We start from the raw sequence: 10,906 nt of genomic DNA on the forward strand, positions 1-10,906 counted from the left end.
GTTATTGGATATGGATTATAAACCAGCTTATTGATAATCGGTATGCATGCAAATGCCAAATGTCATTTAGTACAGTTTTTGTACCACATAACAAAGTTGCAGTTTGAAGCGCAATGTAGACACGAGAGAGAACACAAGATTCTTCCAATACATTACCACCAACAAAAGCTTACCCCACCACTACCTGAAATATTAAATACCAGGGTAAAAGAGGGTACTATGTCTTATCTTATTCAAATATTAAATACAAGCCTATTATTAGAACTCCAATATCAACAGCTTCTTTAAGTTGATGTAAATTATCTGTGAAGATCATACAAGAAGTTACAGGAAAAGACAATGAGAACGAAAAGGAATCATCTTTATTCCAAAGAGCTTTTCAAAGTTTCATCACTACATGTATAGACAAACAAGGAAAATACAGTAGAAAAGAAAAAAAAAGATAATAAAATGTTGTACCAAATCAGCTGGCCTAATTGACTGACCTACAGTTTCTAAAATTTTCAAAACCTTAGCCCTTCATTCCCTTCCCTTCTTACAAGATGATCTGTTAGACAAAAGACTTCGATTTTTAATGTTTGTGTCACCCATTACCTCTGTTATGTTGCATACCATTAGTCTACATGTTTTTTCCAAGTCCTAATTCTTTCTTTACAAGTGAATTACCGGTGATGGAAAATGGAAACTAACACCATGTCCTTTACAGCTAAAAGAATAATTCGTGCTAGTTGAAAGTAGCCTAACTTTGAAATCATGAGAGAACTGGCAGGAAAATAAGTCCTATGCAACAACTATGCCATCTACAGGTTCAATTTCTCCCATTCATAACGTTCTGGGAGTGGCTTATCATTAACGGGATCAAAGTTGTACCTGAAAATAAATCCACATCTTTCATCAGATCTTAACCACAGTATTAACAAAGAGGTACAAAAGAAAGTCGTGTTTACTTCTCAATGATCTGTCTTTGTTGCTCTTCTTCTACAATTGAAAAGAACTCATCCATTTCATGTGCTGTCGGGAGATGTCCACGCATTGAATTATGTACTCTCTGGTTAGCCTCTGTTGAGCTGGTAAGCCTAGTAGTAGAAGAACCAGAGGTTCTTATACTCTCTCGGTCCCTTGTCAAGTTGCAAGGAGTTGATTCCCTAGTGCCCCTGCACAGTAACTAAGGCTATATTAGTTATTGAAAACTTTGCTACTCAAACTTGTGCATGTCAAATGTGGGTATATGCATAAGAGCGACATCCAAAGCAACATCGAATGGAAAAACAGGACTACGTCACTGGGACACTTTATTTTTCTTGAAATACCTGTGTCTGAAACACTGGTATGTAATATGACCTCCCAGTATCCTCCAAATACATGGAAAAACTAGGAAAAATCAGACCAAACTCATTTCAGACACACGTATATGCAGCACTAACATCCAATCGGAGTAACATAGAACCTGATGGTGCCTATCAATGGAGGCATAACAACTGAAAATTCTCGAGCACAAGGATTCCCCAGTGTAAAACAAAAAAGAAGACAATCCTTTTTTAATCAATGTTCAACCAAAAAGGCTCCTAAAATAAAGGGGGAAATAAATGAAATGTTTCCCTCGTTTATCATTTTGCTTTAGATACTGCTTCAAGCTTAAATATTTCAGCAAACGAGTCTCAAAAATATATAGAATTCAATAATCAATATACACAAATAAAACCATAAAAAGGTGTATACAATTATTTCTTCAAAGGAAAATTTGAGCTGACAGAGCCCCCCTTTGAGTGAAGATCAAATAAACAGAGACAGATTTTGAGATAATTTGATCCACTAACTATATAACTCTTGCCAGAATAGCCTATGCTCAAAGCACGTTAAAATCACCAAGAAAAAGAAAGGAAATAAAAAAAAAACACAAAATGTAGTAAATTTTTTATCTGGAAAAAGTCAGCACCCACCATGTGGAAAACAAAGTGTTTTGTTTCTTTCCATTAGAATAATGCATCAACAGACGCTAGAGTGCACGATATATATATATATATATATAATGAACAACTAATAAGACAAACCCAAGTTTTAAAAGAATAGAACCGCCAAATTTAACGGGGGAAACAAAGAAAAGGTTGGACCACACATGAAAACAGAGGAAGTTATTAATGGCAACGGAAGAATGATAACAAAGTTTTGTAGAAATTCAGAAACAATGGTCTCCGTCATCATAAGGTGCTTGTTCCCCCAAGAAAAGACTAAAATCAAGAAATAACCAAAAGTTCAAACAATTAACAATACTTAACTTCTGCAAGTGACAATTATAAAGTACATAAGCTTGACTGATTTACGCAGAAAATGCATTTAATTCCTAACAATTTTTATCAACATAAGCATAAACAACAAAAGGCTCCACGTGAAAAAGAAAACAATAAAAAAGTTCCAAGAAAAAGGCAAAGCCAAAAACTAAAATTTGAATCTTAATGTAAAATGGGGTTTTCTTATTTGTCAAAATTCAACAAAAGAGCCTGGAATTACTCTATCAACCGATGGAAAAACTCTGTTAAAAGCGATATTTATTCCCTTCTTTCAACCAAAGGATTCAAGATGCATGATAATATATATGTCCAAACATTTTATATTTGATCCTCAAAAATAGAAAACCCAAGAACTCAGTTGAAGTAAAATCTCCTACTTTTCTTTTAACTTACAAAGCAAAAATGACCGAAGGAGGAGTTAATACATAAAATTTCTATCATTTTCCTTAAAAGGTAAAAAAGGGAGAGATTTTAAGAAAGAAACAACCTTTCTCTAGCTTCGCTCTCCAAAACATTTTCTCCAAAGGAAGCTTCAACACCACCAAAATCCTTGCTCTCATTGTTATTAATAACGATAATAATATTGTCATTTTCATTTGTCTCTAGAACAATTTCTTCTCCCCGAACGTCATCATCCTTACCCAATCGAACCCGGACAGCCCTCCTCCTTAATCCCCTGCTGCTTCAGCCTCTTTGACTCATGGTGGCGCACTACAACCGGAGGCTTTTCTAGCCGGCGACTTCGTAGCTGGAGATAGGAGCCGTCACCGGAACCCGGGACCGGAGATATAGCCGCCGTTGCCGGAGAAGTGGAGGATTTCTGTAGATGTTGAAGCGCAAGGGTTTTGGCCCTGGTTCGAACCCCAAAGTAAGACTGGGAGACGTCCATTACGGCAACTTCCATTGCCGCTTTGGCCTTCCTGATGTACTTTTCCATTTGGGGTTTGAATATGGAAAATGAGGGGTTTGGGTTTTGGAAGAAACAAAGGTTTTAAGTTTTCAAAGTCTCACGAGAATGAGAAAGAGAGGAAACGAAAGGCTTTGTAACTTATGACGCAAGAAAATCAAGATGGGAAGGTTTTTAGGTGGGAATTATTTACCGCCTTCAGTTTATCTCGTATCGTATATATCGTGATATTTTTGATATTCTTCTAGAACGATTTAACCGTTTGAAACTTTAGAAAATCCATCGACGTTCTGTTTGAAAATAAAATTAGATTTAAATATTATTTGGTTCAATATTATTAGAATAATATTATTTTCAAAAAAAAATATATTCTAATTTTAATTTAATTATGAAAATAATACATAAATAATATTGTTTAGAAAAGTAACATCATTTTTTTATTAATTTAAGGTGATTACAAGTAATAGTATTTATAACAAATACTCTCAATCATTTAACAATAAACGCTCAAAAACTTCAACCGATATCATTTTAGTAAAGGTAATGTACTAGGATAAATTATAGGATTGATCACTTTCGTATAATATTTGAATAATTTTTCTCATTTAAAAAAATAATTTTTTGTCACTTTATTAAGTTTTTTAAATTTGATGACTAAAAGTGTACAAATATAAAAGGTAAATTATTATTCGTATAATTTATCATATGTAGTACATTTTTAAATAATAATACAATGTGAGTATGTTTTTGCAAGTGATGAGCCTTCGAAGCATTCTTTATCATAAGGCTCTTCAAGTTCTTTGTGAGGGATATTATCACACTACAATTTATCTTTTCATTGCAATTAGGAAGACTAATTAGATTTGATTATAGAGTTTTTCCTATCCAATTACAACCAAAAGAGTTCTTAGGACTTCAATCTATCTTGATCATCATTCACGCCAACTACACCACCATAAACTTTAGTTTACACTAACTTCATACATATCATGAGAATTTCAATTCAAGTTTTTTCATATCTTTATTTATCTTTTCGTAATTCTTTTTTACATAATCCTGTTATATATTTCATTATCTTTCTAGCTACCACTTTATTGGTTGACTCTGTGTCTCGAATGTTTTTTACCAATAACTCTAATTTGACTAAATTTTCTTATCTTCCTCATTTTGATTGTTTGATCATTTTTTTGTTCTTTTTGGTATATTCGATTCATCTCAACCCTAAACTCATATCCTTATGTTTGATTTTCCAACAACTTTATTAAAGAACCTACCTAGGGTTTGTGCGACTTCTCTCCAATTCAGGGAGTTTGTCGTTTGTTTGAATCATCTTTCGGTTTTTTTTTCCATTCAATTATTGTTCTTCAATCATCGTATCATCTTCTTGTGTGATTTTCCAATAAATCCTCTTTCAAGAACCCTAATATGCGTTAACTTCTTAAACCACCGTCAAACATATTTTTAATTGAGTCAAGGTCTCTAGGTTTGATTCCTTCAACTAGGAGTAATGTTCAACAATCCGCTGCCACCTCCTATCCATTCTATTTGCCTGAAGAAGAAAAAACGCAAGTTGCTATCCACATCTCTTGTTTACATTTTAGCCGTCATATTTAAAGTGTTAGATGTGTATATATAGATTTCGATATTGTAATGCCTTTCCCATTTATGATTCTTTCTCTTTTCTCATGATAGGTCCAGGCAACAAATACTATGAAGAAATTGGAACTTATTACATAGTCACAATATAAGTTGGTATAAGAGTTTCATTGGCCATAAAAGCATATGTTCACCATCAATCTTTTACAAGAACCATACGAATTCAAAGGAAATAGTAATATATAAACTCAAATAAAATTGCAAGGAAACTGAAATCAGATAACATAACAACAACAATGATAAAGATAACAATGATGCAAGGCCATTTTTAAGTAGGGATGCTATGAAGCACCATAGTCTCAACTGTAAGCCCTGGTCCGAACCCAAACAGGATTCCCCACTCGAGTCCTTCACCTTTGGTTCGAGCCGCGTCTTCTTTTGATTTCTTTCTCATCTCGTCCAAAATGAACATCACGCAGGCACTCGACATGTTATCGTATTCTGAAAGAACGTGCCTTGTGGCCCGAAGCTTTTCAGGCTTAAGGGTTAACTTGGCTTCCACCTAGTCCAATATCGTTGGACCACCAGGGTGAGCTACCCAAAAAAGAGAGTTCCAGTCAGTGATTCCCAATGGTTCAAATGCCTCAACTAGGCTCTTCTCAATGTTCTTAGAAATAAGCCCCGGAACATCTTTGAGGAGATGAAACGTAAGCCCCACTTCACGAAGGTGGCCATCGATAACACCATCACTGTACGGTAAGATTGTTTAAGCTGCTGAAACAAGTTCAAACAATGGCTTCTCGATTTCAAGCACCTGGTCTAAGCCAATTATAATAGCAGCTGCGCCATCGCCGAACAAAGCGTGACCGATAAGACTATCTAGATGAGTGTCAGTAGGTCCACGAAGGTGACGATGGTGATCTCCGAGCAAACAACGAGGACTCGAGCACCTAATTGTTGTTCTCGGCCAAGTCCTTGGCCACCCGCAACACTGTACCGTCGACGAAGCAACCTTGTTGGTACATCATGAGACGCTTAACGGAAGGGTGGAGGCCAAAAAGCTTTGTGAGCTAGTAGTCAGCGCCGGGCATGTCGACGCCACTGGTGGTGCAAAAGACGAGGTGGGTGATCTTGGACTTAGGTTGGCCCCATTCTTTAATGGCTTTAATGGCGTCTTCTTTGCCAAGCTTTGGCACCTCGACCACCACCATGTCTTGCAGTGCATCTAGTGAAGGTGCCATGTATGCGCATATGTTGGGATTCTCTTTCAGTATCTCTTCCGTTAAGTACATGTATCGCTTCTTGATCATCGATTTTTCTTCTGCGCGTAAGGAGAATATTATATTAGTATCCAAATTTAATTGCTAAAACATATAAATAATAACATATTCTTATTATTTTTGAAATAATAAAATAAGTTATTTGGGTTGCACCTATGCAAATGAGTTTGACATTATCTAGGCCAAGTTTGCCGGCCTTGGAGAATATTTTAAGTAATTTAGGCATGCTTGAATAACTATTTATTAATTATAAAAAAAGTTTAGTTATAAAAATATATTGGCATTTTCTCTTAAATTTATTATATATATAAATTGGACTAGATTTGATATTCTTAATTACTATTTACTCCTCATATTCTAAATCAAATTACTTATTTACTAATATATCATGCATCCGTCTCTAATTACACAGGTTATAATCACACAAGTTATGTTTTGTCGGGAAGATTGTACTATTTTCTTCCATTTAGGTTTAGGGAGGTTTTTAACGATACAATTTCCTTTGACTTTAGTTTTTTTTGGCTATATTAATAAAAAAAATTGTTGAGCAAAAAAAGTAATGTTCTTTCTCTATTGTGGTTGTGATTTAAATAAAACTTCTAATATTAACAACATTCAAGATCAAATAAAAGAAATAAAGATAAAAAAACTACACAATTTTTATCCAAAAGAGTGTTACTTTTCTAAATATTTTTAATATTTTTTACGTAAATAATTTTAAATACTTCATATACAATTTTTTTCCTAAAATTCTTTACAAGTGTTTTGGTAATAAATTTTGTTAAAAAAATAATTATTTTTATAAAAAATCTTTTTTAATCCAAATCCCTTATTTTTCCCCTAAAATAAGGATTGGACATTTAATTTTTTAAATATTTTAGGCAATTCAAATCTCCCCCATTTAAATTACCGAGAAAATAAATAATTTTAAACCATTAGACTCAAAAAATTAATCTCTAAACTAATTTACTTCTCAATGAAAATCATCGCAAACTCATAAGAAAGTAATAAATAATTTTGTATTACAAGTTTTTAAAATTATAATTAGATAATCATTTTGACATAAATTAAGCATATTTTTCAAGATTGGTTTCTACCATACATATAATAAAACCAAAATGATCAAATGCATCAATCATATAATATATAATTAAATTAAACATCAATACAATATGTATTTTTCGTTTTTAAAAAAAAATATTTTTATGTCAATTGTAAATATAATTAAAATTGATCAAGATTTTAAACATAAACATAATACATACATTAAACACATTGTAAGTGAGTTTATATTTATTACATATATCATATTTATATGATTATTGTTGGAATCCAAATCATCTAAAAAGGAATATTTCACCCTTTACATGAAACCCTACTTAAGTTATATATATATTTAAATTAAATAACGTTAAAATTGACAACAAATTATGCACCTCCAAATAATGCTAAAGATAAGAGGAAAAGAGGCTTACACATGCGCTTGAATTTCTCTTTCAGCTCAGTCTTGTGTTCACTATTTGTGATGCGAAAATAGTAGTCAGGATACGAGCTTTGCTCGATGCAATTCGGCGGAGTCGATGTGCCGATAGCCAACACCGCGGCCGGCCCTTCTGCACGTTGAGCCTTACAGATTTCTTCAACGCTTGTCATTTTTTTTTCTGTTTCGAAACAAAAATAAAAGGTTAGGATCGTAAATTGAAGCGTAGACTGCGGCGAAGGCGGCGGTGGTGGTTATGATTTTATCGAAGAAGCTTAAAAGAGTAGTAGAGGGAAGTGGGCTACCGTCAAAGTTTGAGAAGAGCTTTGTTCATATAAATAAGAGACTTAAGAGGCTGGTAGCTGAGAGCTACCCTTTAAAACTTTCAACTACGCATGGATGACATGTGAATTTGGTGCATCTCTCATTCTAACCTAATCAAAACTATTAGGGTAAACTACAAAGTTTAGTACCCAACTATCACTTTTGTTTCATTTCGGTATCTCAACTACTTTTTGTTTCAAAAAATCATACCTATCGCTACGTTTTGGACTCCCGTTGTTAAAAAAGTAAAAAAATTGTTGACATATCATTTTCTTATTTTTTTCAATAATGATGTGGCATTACTTTATGATGACACATCGACATCACAATTAAAAAATTAACGATGAGTGACCAAGATAAAATAAAAGCGTAATGTTATGCATGATTTTGAAAATACAATAGTTGGAAGACAAAAACGAAATAAAAGTGATTATTGAAGTATTAAATGTATAGTTTACACAAACTATTATTAGATTGATATTTTTTTTATTTAATCATCAATATCCAATTAATTAATTAATTAATTAATTTGAATTTAATAATATATGTATTAAATTTATATTTATTTATGATATGATAATATTTCAAATTTATTTTACGTGACAATTGCTTGATATGTTAGTAATAATTTTTGTAATTCTATGAGTGAGATTTAGAAGTTACTAGTATATATCTTTTATTGATATTTAAAAAATAAAATATGAAAACATTTGAAAAAATAATTTGTGTTGATTAAATATTGATATGGTCCTTATATGTGTTGTATAATTGTGTTTAATATTGTAAGGTCGAATTTATTGTCGGAAACTCATTTGAATGGATGATAAATTAACTTTAATAAGACTAAGAACATTATAAATATAAATTTTAGGTACTTGAAATTGACTTTAAGATTTAATTTGATATAAATATTGATATTTGACTTTAAGGTTTAATTTGGCATCTAAAATTTTTCTAGCCCAATTAGGTACTTGAACTTAACTTTTTATAGCTCAAATTGATACATGGATTCTCAAGTTCACAAATCAACTTTGGGTAAAATTACACATTTAATACCTAAACTTTGGGGAAATATTACATTTGTTTCTTTGGGCAAAATGTACGATGATAAGTCCATGGTAGATGGATCTTATTTTTCAAGGAATTTTTATCTTGTCATATGTCAAAAGGCTATAATCTCGATTCCCTAATTTAAATTTCATTATATTTGATATTCATTGAATTTAAAAAAATGCTTCATTGCTCATAGTAACAGAAATGTCATTTATTTAATGAAAATAAAGTTTTGGCATATATAAAGACAAATTCAAACAATACATATCATTCTTTAAATAGCACATCTCCATGATAATGGACGAATTTTAGACCGATCAAATTTAATAATCTATGTATTATATTTATATTTGTTTATGATATGATAATATTTCAAATTTATTTTACGAGATAATTGTTTGATATATTAGTAAAAAACTTGTAATTATATGAGTGAGATTTAGAAGTTACTATAGTATATATCTGTAATTGCTATGGGTAAATTACACGGTTCCTCACTCTACTTTACTATCTCTCCTATTTTGTTCACTGAATTTTCAATTTTTCTAATTTACTCACTAAACTTTGCAGATTGAATCATTTTGCTCACTATGCCGTTAAGTTTTTAACGGCGTTATGGCGTGGCATAGGAATCAAAACGATGTCGTTTTGAAAAACTCAAATATACTCTAAAACAACATCGTTTTGGTGAGTAAAATATGAGATAGAGTAAAGTTTAATGACTCATGGTGTAATTTACCCTTTTCCTTTCTCTTCTCCATTTTCTCTCTGTCGGCCACCACGTCATTTTCATTCCGACCACCGTAGATGGTGGCCATTCGATCTTAAAATAGGATGGGTTGGTTCGTCTTGACCCCTTGAGTCCGGATCTGGTGGTTGTTTCACCAGAAAATGTCCCCAAACCCGTGAATTTCGTAATACCCAAAATTTTGGTTAGTGACCAAAATGTAAGTTTTGAAAGATTGGTGGCTAAAATATAAACTTTGTGAAAGTTTAGGGACCAAAAATATAATTTTAAAAAGTTATATATTTTAGCCCGTAAATAAACAGTTTGGCCTCAAACAAGAATTTTAGTGGTAATCAGATTTTCGGTATAGGATTTGTGTTAAAAGCTATAAAGTGAAAAACTTCGGTATAGAAACCAGATAGTTGGATCGAATCATAATTTTACGAAAATTTGAAGGATGCTAGATAAGTGTTGGAAATATTAATTCCATATTTTAGATGAAATAAATTTAGCATAGATCAGTGTAATTTTTCATATTTGGGCAGAACAGTGGAAAATTAGTGACTAAAATGCAATTTTCAAAAATTACATGGTTAAAGTCAAATTAGTTCATTTGTTACTATAGAATATTTTAATGGAAGATAATGCAATGGCATTTGGTGATTATTAACTTTCATTAATGGCAAAAATGAAATTTCTCATTAATTAAATTTTAAATTCAATTATATTATATTAAGCCATGTGTTAAGGATTATTTATGCTTGAATAATCAAGAAAATTAACACATTTTCAGCTCATCTCCAAGTTAGGGCCGAAACTACCATGGTTATAAGGTAATAATTTTATTTTTTATTTTTAAGCTTACATGATTGATTTTTGGACAAAGTTGTGAAATATAGAATTAATCTACATGAAATTCTCTATCATTTGGTATAAATATTACATGGTAATCATGCTTATTTCATGAGATTGGAAATTAAGGTTTATGTAGGGTTTATGGATTTTGAAAAATTGATGTAGCAATTTTATGTTATTGATGTTGGAGATTAATTCTAAGGCATGTTTGATGATCAAAATGATGTGTAGATGTGTATATACCATTCCACCAAATTAGGGTTTTTAGAATATGATGGGATTTTGATTTAATTTGATGTTGTGATGGTTAAAATAACATGAATTTGATGTAAGGAAGTTGAATTCATGCTCGAAATTAAACAAAATATTTACCTTAGGGGATTTGAGGCATTCGGC

The 10,906-nt window shown here is 31.8% G+C and overlaps 2 pseudogenes; both read right to left on the minus strand.

Moving 5' to 3' along the window:
• Positions 1-626: 626 nt before the first annotated feature.
• Positions 627-3,275, minus strand: LOC120142085 (annotated as a pseudogene).
• A 1,820-nt stretch (positions 3,276-5,095) lies between these two features.
• On the minus strand, positions 5,096-7,846 carry LOC120142096 (annotated as a pseudogene).
• Between the last annotated feature and the right edge of the window lie 3,060 nt (positions 7,847-10,906).

This window comes from Hibiscus syriacus, unplaced genomic scaffold (assembly GCF_006381635.1).
Source record: "Hibiscus syriacus cultivar Baekdansim isolate YM2019G1 unplaced genomic scaffold, ASM638163v2 tig00002237_pilon, whole genome shotgun sequence".
NCBI classification, from domain to species: Eukaryota; Viridiplantae; Streptophyta; class Magnoliopsida; order Malvales; family Malvaceae; genus Hibiscus; species Hibiscus syriacus.